We start from the raw sequence: 12001 nt of genomic DNA, 5'->3' as shown, positions 1-12001 counted from the left end.
AAATAGAAATTATCAGGCTCATAAACCATTATATTTCCACCTCTAAACCAATGACCCATCTATACATGCTCCAGTTTTTTTCTCTCTGCCCAACGATTAAAAAGGAAGTCATGTTCATGGTTGTACCTGCCCTTGAATTCTGTCTCCATTCCCCATCCCAAAGTCTTCAGCCTCCAGTGGCTTCCTTCTCTTTCATACCTCATTAATCTCTATGGCATCACACTTATTGGTAGAGAGACACTGTCTTAGAATTTCCCATCTTAAAAAAAAAAAAAAAAAAGAATCATCCTTGGACCTTATAGTATTTCTTAGCTAATGGATCATTTCTCTACTCTTGTTGTATGTTTCTTGATGCAGTATTCATTTCTTCTACTTCCATGAATTTTGAATCCAATATTGGACTTGTTGCTCAATTGTTCTTTTCAGTCTTCTCTTTTCAGTCACCAGTGAACTTCATGTCTTCTGGACATTCTTTTACATCCTCTTTGCCAGATACTTTCATTCTACCAAGCCCCTGGGGATTGGAGCTTCTCTAATCTCAAACCATCTTCTCTTCTTTCCTTACATCTTTCCTGCATCACCTCTTGTATTTTCTTAACCAATACAATCACAGGTTCCTCAGTCATGTGTCCATAATACATTCTGAATCTGTTCTGTGTTCTCTATCCCAATTTCTACCATTGTAATTCAAGCTATCATTAGTCCTCCCTTGGATTATTGTTAACAGACCCCTACAGGGGTCCTAACATACTTTTTCTCTAATGTTCTTCAGACAGCAGTACAAGTAATGTTCTTAAATTATAAATAAGATCATGAACAGTTCTTTTTTTTTTTCTTTCATGCACAGTTCTGATTACATCCCTCCAATGTTTCTTTGCCCTTCTGACAATGCCCTTCTCACTGCCCTCCTTATCATGGCCTGACAATGCTTGGCATCACCTGACCTCCACCCATTTCGCTGCCCCATCTCCTGCCATACTCTTATCTGGTCACAACTCTCCAGCTACACTGCTTATCTTTCTGATGCTCAACTATAATTAAGCTATTGTTTTTTAAATTGCCTTCCTTTGGGCCTTTATAAATGCTGTTATGTACATGTTTAATGGTTTCTGTCTACCTTTCATTAAATTACCTTTACTTCTCATAGTTTGGCTCTCAGCTTAAATATTGCTTTCTTGAGGGAGATTTTCCCAACCAGCTTACCTAAAATAGGTCCCTGTTCATTACTCTTTTAAAACTTACATATGGGGCACCTCGGGGGGTGGGGGGCTCAGTGGTTGAGCAACTGCTTTTGGCTCAGGTTGTGATCCTGGGGTCCTGGGATGAAGTCCTGTACTGAGTTCCTCATAGGGAGCCTACTTCTCCCTCTGCCTATGTCTCTGCCTCTCTTCCTCTCTCTCTCTCATGAATAAATAAGTATATTTTTTAAAAGACTCCAAAACTTAGCTACTTTTAAAAATTCACTGTAGTTAGTGCAACTTGCCAATGCTTTTATTCAATGGGCTATTCTTTACTAATGTTGTTATTGCACTAAACAGTTTCCTTCCTCTCTTTACCAGGACATATACCCTAAAAGGGCAGAAGCTACATCTGTTTTTCATGATTTTATCCTCAATGATGAGTACATGCCTGGGGACACAATAAATATTTGTTGAAGAAATGAAACCTAGGAGCATGGCCTAAGGCCAAGGGGTTGCTCCAGTGTTACCATCTGTGCCAATCAAAGTACAGTTTGCTACAGTTTTAAAACTTGGAAATGCATTGAATTTAGGTGCTACAAAAAAAGATTATGATTTCCTTTTCTCTTCTTCCTTGCTCCCCATCTTGGATTTAGAGGTTATCTGTAAGACTGAAGTGAGTCACATACTGACAAACCAGATACTTAAAATCAACAGAAGTTTCTACCAAGGCTTCATGTCAAATAGCAAATTAAAGAAGACTTTTATTTAACATGGCTAAATGTTTCTCCCACTTCAATAAAATATATTAAGTGTAATAAATAATATATATATATTAAGTAAATATATTAAGTATAATATTAATGCAGAATCTACCAGCATGATACATTAAAGATAACAATGGACAGTAGATCCAAAAAGAGACAACATTTCTCCTAACTCTACATTCAATTGAGAACTACATGCTTAACTATTTAACTTTCTACGTTGTGTATTAAAACAAGTTCAGATGGTTTCAAAAATGGTGGAAAAAGACTTCTGAGCATTTACATTGCCCTGGATTCTCAGAGATCCCAGGACTTCTGCAGGCTAAAAAATAAGCCAAGAGATAATCAAGAAAATGAAAATAAATGCACAAATTGTGAGAAACAGAGACCCTAATCCTCTTACTCAGTAGATACACTAGCTGAGAAACCGGGAATTATGCACTTGTTTCACCTGTACATGGCCTGGAACATGATAAATATCTGCAGCATTTCATTCCTGTTCACTTCTGTTCCAGCTCAGGGACTCCGGGCCCACAGAATGGTACAAAGCAAAAGAGCAAACGTGGAGCAACAGCTTTATATCTTAGGAGGCTGGCCCTTTAAGACAACAACAGCAACAACAACAACACAATTGTTTTTTTATTAATTTAAGTAACTAGGTAGAGGCAGGAAGAGCTCTTGTAGCTTGTGTTGCCTTTTCTATAAAACTCAGCCCACCCCCAAAATTGCTGATTGCTTCTTTCTACCATGGCCAGAGAAGCTGACCCATTTGACAATTCCAACTCAAGCTCAGGGCTCAGGTGGAGGCCCCCAAAGCACTCAACCCCTCTGTGCAATGGACATGGGGTGCACCTTCACGGCCTCTCCCCACTCAGGCAGCGGGACACCTCCAGCATGACAAGGGTGACAAAGACAATCAGCGGGGGCAGCTGTCTCCTCAGTGCTGTAGCTCCAGAGTCAGGAAAACCCACACTCAAGAGAAGGCCCAGGGACATGGCAGCTGGTCCCCACCAAGCTCACCTGTGCTCCTGCCACCGATGATGCTCCAGCATCATCACCACCAGATGCTGATGAGTAACCGCACACCAACTCGGCCCCCTTTGTGTAGTCATCCAACCAGAAGGTAAAAGGTGCAAATGTGGCAATAAGAAATTTTATAAATGGCGCTGAAGACCTTCCATCCTTCTATTTTGTCCCTTCTCACCAGATCACTAAAATCATCATTTGCTATGATAAATGATTTGTCTTATGTGTTTTTATTGGCAATTTTCCCTTCTAAAGAACATTTTTGGTAATCAAAAATGCTTTAAAAATACTGTTTATTTAAAAAACACCTTTGCTATTTTTAAAATGTCTCATATGTGACCAAGATTTCTCAAAATGCATTTAAAATTTGTATGAAATCTTTTCAATGTGATTTTTTTTTCAAAGTAAAACACTGTCAGAACTATTAATAAGAATTTTAAATAAAAAAAATTTTAAATGGCTTAGAATGTTCTAGAGAATGAGTAAAGGCAAGAACAATGATACTAAGAACTATTTGAAATATAAAAGAAAAACAGAACATTTATAATTTAAAGAAGTATACTTAGATATACCAAATGATTAGGATATACCCAATTATACTAAAATGCAATTCAACTAGTATGCTTAGATTATACTTTAAATATCGCAAGAAAAGCAATTGAAAAAACTATTAGACTCAAAATGCTAGCTAAGCAAAATAGCCAGATGAAAAATAGATACCGAAAATTCAGAAATTGTCTTAGAAATTAGCAAGAAGCTTTTGGAAATAAATTTTTTTAAAAAAGGGGGCCACATTGAGACTAAGAGTAGAAATATGAAGTATCTACATGTAGGCTTTGCAAGATTTCTGTGTAAACTGCATGAAAACTAATAAACATAAAAGTTTTTTAGCAATCTATGAAAGAGAAGTGAATATCGGTGTGTTATTATGTTCCAGGTGAGAAAATTGAGTACTACTACATTTAAACAAATCAATCTTTAAAAATTGATCCACAATTAATTCACAGGGTAAAATGACTCAAGCCAAATCTCTAATGGGAGGACTAGCTGTGAGGACAGGGTACACCACAAGCTGTCAGTGCTGCCACCAAACATAGGGAATGGCAGAAAGTGAGGGAGAGATTCACAACAGAAGTGACTGGTCTGCACAGGACACAGAGAGAGGGAAATATTTGTTAAAAATCATGTACTAAGACATTCTTGAATTTATCTGTATTTTTTTAAGCAGGCTTGAGTGGTCTCTCTTTGTCATTTGCAATTGAGAATCTGAATAATAACTATTTAATATATGAAAATAAAGTCTAGCCTCTTGAGCAGCAGAAATGTTGGCAATGGGTCTACAAGGTCCAGTATGATGTGGCTACTGAACCCTTGAAATAATGCAGCTAAAGAGCTGATCTTTTTTGTATTTAATGTTCGTCCATCTTAATTTATCTGTGGCTAGCGACTTCTCTTTTGGATAGTGCAGCTCTAAAGTGACAAAACTTATGTGAATTAAAACAATAAAAGACTGTTTTCTTATTACAAATGAGAAATACATTTGGAAACATGGTAATAGGAATGCCTGGGTGGCTCAGTGGTTGAGCATCTGCCTTCAGCTCAGGGTGTGTTCCCAGGGTCCTGGGATCGAGTCCTGCATCGAGCTCCCTACATGGACCCTGCTTCTCCCTCTGCCTGCGTTTCTGCCTCTGTGTGTGTGTGTCTTTCACTAATAAATAAATAACATCTTTAAACAAAAATAAACATGGTAATGATGGGGAGCATGGGCTATGAAAATAATTCTCTCAATCTATCTATTAGAACACAAGTCGGTGCAAAGTTTTCTTAAAATAATTTGTCAATTTGTATCAAATTCATAACTTTGGCCCAGGGGCCAAGTGACTTCAGAAGATTCTAGGAATCAATCCTACTAAAGTAGTCAGAGATACTGATGCTAGTTTGCATATGAAAATTATTAGTATCTTATAATTTATAACTCTTTTATAGTTGAAATACAAGCAATGGGAATAATTATGAATAAATGAGCAACCAAGGGAAATGTGGGTACTTGGAGAAGATTAACTATTTCACATGCACATCAAGTCAAGTCTAGGGGCATGAATCATTAAACAGCAAAACATTTACAATTAGAGCATATTTTATAAAAAGATACAATCCCCTGTCCCTGTCTTCCCCCTTGCAACTCCTCTTTCTCTATCCCACAAATTAAACAAATATATGTAACTATCAGTTTCTTTTTAAAACAACTTAGAGTATATGGTACAATAAAACATTGACATTGTTAATGTCATTGGTTAACATTGATTCTTTTATTTTCTTTATTATTTTATTATTTATTTATTTGTTTGTTTCTAACTTTTAAATTGCCAATTTAAGAAGACTTCAATAAAAGAATTTAAAATAATATCATGAAATAAGTCCTCAAATGTTAATAGCAATTTATACTTTACAAAGTACCTTCACATTTATTATTTCTTCTTATATAGATAAAGCTCAGTGGAACTAAGTTATTTGGCCAAAATTATACATTTTTCAAGTAGAGTAGCCCAAAAGAGACTTTAACTGATGTATTTGTTTTTGTTTAAACTGATAATAAGTTTAATAAGGTCTCAGAGGTGGTGTGAGTCTTTCCATTTCTGAATTTGAGTCTTCTGTGTGATAAATTATAATTACCTGGTAAATAATTAATCTAAAAAAGAAATTACGCTGTCAATTTGGAAAGTTGAATTCATTTTATGGCAGAAAAGATTCTTTGCACTTTCACATCTTTGGAGAGATTTTCAATTAATCCCTACAGGACAAGCTCTTGAGAATGTCTTTTAGTTTGTCCACACACAACTGCTCCAAGAAGAAAATAAAATTGTTAGAGATCAAGACACAGACTGTCTTGTGCAAACTGTGCCCACCCTCCTCAGGTGAATGGTTTCCTCATCCTTTAATACTTTCTCCTTCCTGCAATTAAATAGAAGCTGGATTAATCACCTGAATGACATTAATCTCTGGGGGGCAATCACCATGTTTTAAATAAGTGATTTACCACCATTAGTTTACCTTGGGATCAAGCTTCTTAGTAAATAAAAGCTTGAAATTGTTATTGGTACCTCACACACACAAAAATAAGAACTCAAGATTTTTTAATGAAAATTGCCTTAGGAGTTTTCCGAAATACCAACACTGTCTTCTTTTTATGTTAAGTCCAATTTCCAGATGGGGAAGATTTGTTTAAAGGCTCAAATTATTCTGTCATTGACTGTTAAGTTTAGGGGAGAAGATGAAGAGCAGATGGCCTAACCTTGCCACATTGCAAATGAGAACACAGGCTAGAGCAATGAAGTAGCCTGCCCAAGGTCACACACTTGGTCTGAGAGATGACACTGGGAACCTGTTCTTCTAAATCTCTGCTTGTTATTTGTTATTGAAATCCACTCATAGGAGCAAAGGCAAACCAAGCCACCTTTCCCAAGTTCCAGATAAATGCATTTTCAGTTGGCTCTCTAATTAAAAACACATCTTAAAATAAAATGCTCTGTTGTTTTTTTCTTCCCCTCAGTTCTGGTGTAGCATACCTTTTGTTGAGATGAAAGACATGGAAAGCCCCTTATTGGAACTTCAGGTGTCACATTTCTAAAAATCAGTGAATAATGTTATCGGTTTGGTGTTCACTCTCTTTTCTACCATTCACATAGAACACAGAAGCTGTTATATCTTTAGGTTGAATATCTTCTTACATAATAATGAAAATATTATTTCCCAAGTGTATATGGTGCCTGACATAAAGACTACATCATCTCATTTTAGGATGCTTAGTTTTGCAGCAATAGATAACTAAAATGGAAGTGGTCTGGAAACAGAGCCCTGCTGTAAGAAAGACAACATGGAGTGTTCACTTTGTCATGGGGTAGTTGCTGGAGATGCTGGGGGTATAGCAGAAACTGGACATGCAGTGATAAATGGATAGTATAGATAGTTCAGGCTTAAAAGATGATAAGCCATGCTTTACTATAATGAAATAAGTGGCAAAACTACCATTCCCAGTAATTTGAAAAATTAAAAAAAAATGTACCAAATTAACCTACGCATGCAGATACAATGCCTAGGTAGAATAACAAAAGTGCCAAATGGCTTCTGTTGTATATGATAAGATACAGAATGATGGAGATGCCTGGGTGGCTCAGTGGTTGAGCATCTGACTTTGGCTCAGGTCGTGATCTTCGGGTCCTGGGATTGAGTCCTGCCTTGGGTTACCCGCAAGGAGTCTGTTTCTCCCTCTGCCTGTGTCTGTGCCTCTCTCTGTGTGTCTCTCATGAATAAATAAATAAAATCTTAAGAAAAAAAAGATACAGAATGATGAAGATGAGCTAGAGAGAACTATTCAATGCAAATAGAATTTCCAATCTAGACTTAGTAGGTTGAAAAATAAAATTGTTTCACATTTTCAGGCTCACCAGCTCACACAAACTCTCAAAATAAGAAATGGCCTTGGGGTAAAGAGTAAATCAAGGATGTGATCACAAGACCCTTTTTAAGACCCTAGTGTAGTAGGGCATCTTAAAGTAGGATTAAGCACTTCTAAGAATCTTAAAAGTGTTGCTTCACTGCAGCCGTACACTTAGACCAAAGTAGAGAGTGTTCACTCAAACAGAATTAAGGGCATGTCTTCTGGGACATGAAGTGAATCACAACCAGATTCAGTAAAATTTTGAATCAAAATTTTTCAAGGGTTGTACAAGTTTGTATTAAAAGAAAAAAGAAAGACACCTCTGGGATTCTCACCTTTTCACAGGCAAGAAGGAGGCTAAGAAACTTCAACCCATGGGCTATTTCTTCTAGGAAAGAAAGATATTTCAGAAGGAAAAATCCCAGAGGATTTTCCATGGAATCCTGTGAAAAATCATGAATGAGGGAACTACTTCTGAGAGGCAGAATTGGCCCCAATTAAGGAGCCTGCTGCCAGACACAGGCTCTGACATGATCGGCTGGATTTCAGAATTGCTATGGGCCAGTGACCTCTATATGCTTCCTATCCCTACTCTTCCTCTTCAGAGTTTTTGTTGCAGTGATCTTGTCCCCATATCACCATTGTGTGTAGATGTGTGAAAGGCAGATTATATATTTTTAATTCACAAATCTCTGAGTGAAAGACAAAAGAATCCACACAGCCTACTCCACATCTGGATGTAGATCATGAGATCATGAGCTTCCAACTCATTGTTGTGACCTGATAATGTTTGGGTGAAGGTCTTATTAGGGAATGAGTGTGTTTTGCATATGGAGAGAAGTGAATCATTGGAGCAAGAGGATGGACTGCTGTAGGCTGATACACCAATGGTGCCCAATGAGTTAAACCTCCCAAAACCTACACCCTTGTATAATCACTCTGGACTTGACCATGAAACTTACTCCCTCCAATGGGTAGGCATTAGTGAATATGTTGCAATCAAATGCTTAATAAGTTGCCACTTTGTTGGGGGTCTTGCTTTTCTGGAATACTGCTGCCACGTGTGAGGAAGCCCAGCCCAGTACAGCCCAGCCCCCTTAAAGATGAAACACTGCAAAGAGAGGAAATCCCAGTTAAGCTCAGTCCTAAGCTATGACCCAGCTGGATGCTGTCATATGAGGTAGCCCATGTAAGTCCAGCAAGAGAAACACTAGCCAAACCAGAGAATCATGATAAATGATAAATGATTATTATAAGCACTGAGATCTGGGACAGTTTCCTACTCAGCAAGACATCCCTGAAATAGAACTTTTCAACAGCAAGAGAAGAAGCTAGAAGAAAATGAGCAATATGTTTAAAATTATCATGGAAAAGGTTATTTTTCACCTAGGATCCTATTTGTATTCAAACCATCCATTAAGCAAAAGTATAGAATGTCTTATGATAAATCAACATTTTACTTTCCATGTGCTTTTTGTTGGAAGATGAACTCAAATAAATGAAGAATTAAACCATGAAAGAGGAAAGATGGATTTTAAGAGAGAAAAACTTAACCCCAAAGGGGGGAAAAAGAGTAAATAGGCAAATTCCCAGGATAATTATAAGGGGAATTCTCATGGGTATAGCTAGGCATAGATCTAGCTTGTTAGGGAACAACAGAAGACTCCTAATGAATGTCTTCCTGGAAAAAAAGAAAAATTCAATGTGCTAAGATTTACCTTCTGGTTAAGGAGGTGTAGAATGCATTATTTATGGATACTTAGAAATATGAATGAGTAAAGAAATAAAGTATTAAAACAAAATGAATCAAAATGTACAAGAAGGAGAATGATCATCATAATGCACATAAGTCATCATTTTGGGGGGAAGGAGGTTGTGGACATATCTATGACTGTACATGTCTACACTGGTCAGGGTAGTTATCAGTGGCCTATTACCCATAATAGGAAGTCAATAGGTAACAGCTAAGATGGAAAAAAAAATCAAGACATAGAAGCATATGGTTGCTTTATAGAACTCTGTGGGTCACTCCCACAGGAAAAATCACCTAAAAGGGCTGAAACGGCCACCTCTTTGAGGTAGGAATAGAAATGACAGTGGTGGAACCCGGTCTCCCATATCTGTTACAAACATCATTGTGCTACTGGATTCTAAAATGATGTGCTTTGCACATCTTTGACTACATTAAAAGAAAAACTTATTATCTCTGTGTGTCTGTGATTGAAATTCACAACCACTATCGAAGTTATGAGTTCTTCTTTTTTTTTTTTTTTTTTTCCTGGATTAGCTGATAGTCCAAGGGATGCTTTGGGGAGAGGGATAAGAAATAGCTAATGAAAGAGTAGCACAGGGTCCGGAAAACAGAAATTCTAGAAAGGGTAGTGAGCATTATCTTTACCTTTACCAATTTGTTTATTGTGTGTCCAGGCTGAGGAGAACCCACTGCAGGGCACAGGCATGTCAATACAAGTTTCGTGACCATCTAGAGCTAAAGAATATAAGTGAGCAAGGGGGAGAAGTAGACTCTGAGGTAGGGGCATAGGCCATCCTTCCACGGTCTTTTCAGAGGATGACTGAAATCAGAGCCTTAACCAGAATTTGTGTAAGTTGAAGAAATGGAATACCACGAGATCCTGAAACAAGGGATGATCAAATTTCAACTGCTGGAGGAGGGAGACAAGTCATCTTGAAGGCACAGGGGGAAAATGATGAGAGGAAAAGCCAGGGAGGCAGGGGAGAGATTTACAGAGGATGATCCGGGAAACCCAGGGTCCAGGTGAACAGCCCATGGAGGACAGCAGGGGCTTCCTCTCAGGGCTCTCACTCAGTTTACAATGTCCGCTACAAATGAGATCACTTCAATTAAATATGTGTGTGTGGCATAATCATGTGCTGCCACCCTTTCATTTTCTAAACTGCTGTCCCCAAGACAGAGGTCAGAGAACAGAAAGAACGTCTGCTAGAAAATAAATCAGAGACACCCTGGTCCACCCCTCCTGCATCCACCAGGAGCCCTGGTTTCTGGAATCTCCTCCAGGGAGAACAGCCCTCCTGTTCTCCACGAAGGTCAGCCAACTTCTCAAGTATTTTCAGGTCAGGCATTGTGTTTATTCCCATATTCAACAAGCATTATTGATCACCTAGTGTGTAACAAGTGCAGCGTCTGCTCCCATGGGCATATTATTCAAGGGGGTGGACGCACATAACAAACAGATAGACACACAAGCAACCCATTGAGTGTTACGTGGGGAGGTAAAATTGCAGAGCTGTGATAGAGAGAGCAAGCTTTGCCTGGCAGCCTTCCAGTGTGGCCTCTGAGGTCCTCGGCCCCTGGAATTCACATCCCATGTGGTCCTCAGTCCTTGAGTGTTGACTAGTCACTCATTGTTAGAAATTACATAGGGCAAAAGTGATAGAACATCGCTTCTGTTATGAGGTTATAAAAGAATCTGACTTCTCCCTTACTCAAACTCTCTCGGGCCCTTTGCATGTGTTTGCTCTGACGGAGCAAGCTGTCACGTCGTGAGTTGCCCTATGGTTAGGCGAGAACCTGAGGGCGGCCGTCGAGGGACAGAGGCCACCAGATAAATTTCCCCCAAGGAGCTGAATAGCAGCAGTCACCACATACGTGAGCTTGGGCGCAGACCCCTCCTCAGCCAGGCCTTCAGAAGAGAGAGTGTGCAGCCTCTGTTAATATCTTGTTGGCACACTTTCGAGATCCTAGGCAAAGGACCCAGCAGAACCATGTCTGGATCCACAGAAACTATGAGAAGACAAAAGCGTGTGGCTTTAAGTTCCTGAGTTTGGGGTAATTTTTCTGCAGCCACAAATAACTAATGCCCTTAGGTATAAGCTCGTCACTTCCTCTTTTTCAAATCCATTCAGATCATCTTTGTTGTTTTAATTGAAGAATTTAGTACCTTCTTTCTGCTTTTGTATTTTGGGTCAACTTAACCATTTTATTTTGTCCTTGCTATGTGACCTAATTGTTCTCTGCTTCTCTGTCTCCTTTCTTGCCTTCTTTGGTTTGATGGAGAATTTTTATTTTTATCGTTCCACTTTTTTTTCTTGCCTCTTTAACAGTTTGCAACCTATAAGATGTTCTCTAATTTATCAGTCTATTGTCACCATTCCCTTTGCTCTTAGACCTTTAAGTATAGGACACATAACTACTTCAAGCTGTGTCCATTACCTATCCGTGTAACTGCATTTCTGTTGTCTGTTGATTTATCACAGTCTCGTTCCTCACACCTTGTTTTGTGGGGTGCCTGTTTACTTTTGTGTGCTGATTGTAATATTTAAGACTATTTCTAGGAAAAAGTTGAGGTATATGAAAATCAAATATTTCTTAACTGAAGATCTTCCTTTCCTTTCTATGGCTATGGGAGAAATAGCCGTATTTCATATTCCATATTGCTAGGAATGCGTTAATCCCAAATTCAAGGTTTGAGATTTCCTGGAAGACCCAAGAGTTGCAAGCACAGGCTGGCACTCACACGAGGGCTGATTAACTTCAGATTCCTACTTAATTTGTGGTTGAAGCCCTCTGAATACCAGCTTCAAGCATGGCTGGGCATTGGGTAGACACTTAG

This window comes from Canis aureus, chromosome 12 (genome assembly GCF_053574225.1).
Source record: "Canis aureus isolate CA01 chromosome 12, VMU_Caureus_v.1.0, whole genome shotgun sequence".
Classification (NCBI taxonomy): Eukaryota; Metazoa; Chordata; class Mammalia; order Carnivora; family Canidae; genus Canis; species Canis aureus.
This window is presented reverse-complemented; position numbering follows the sequence as displayed.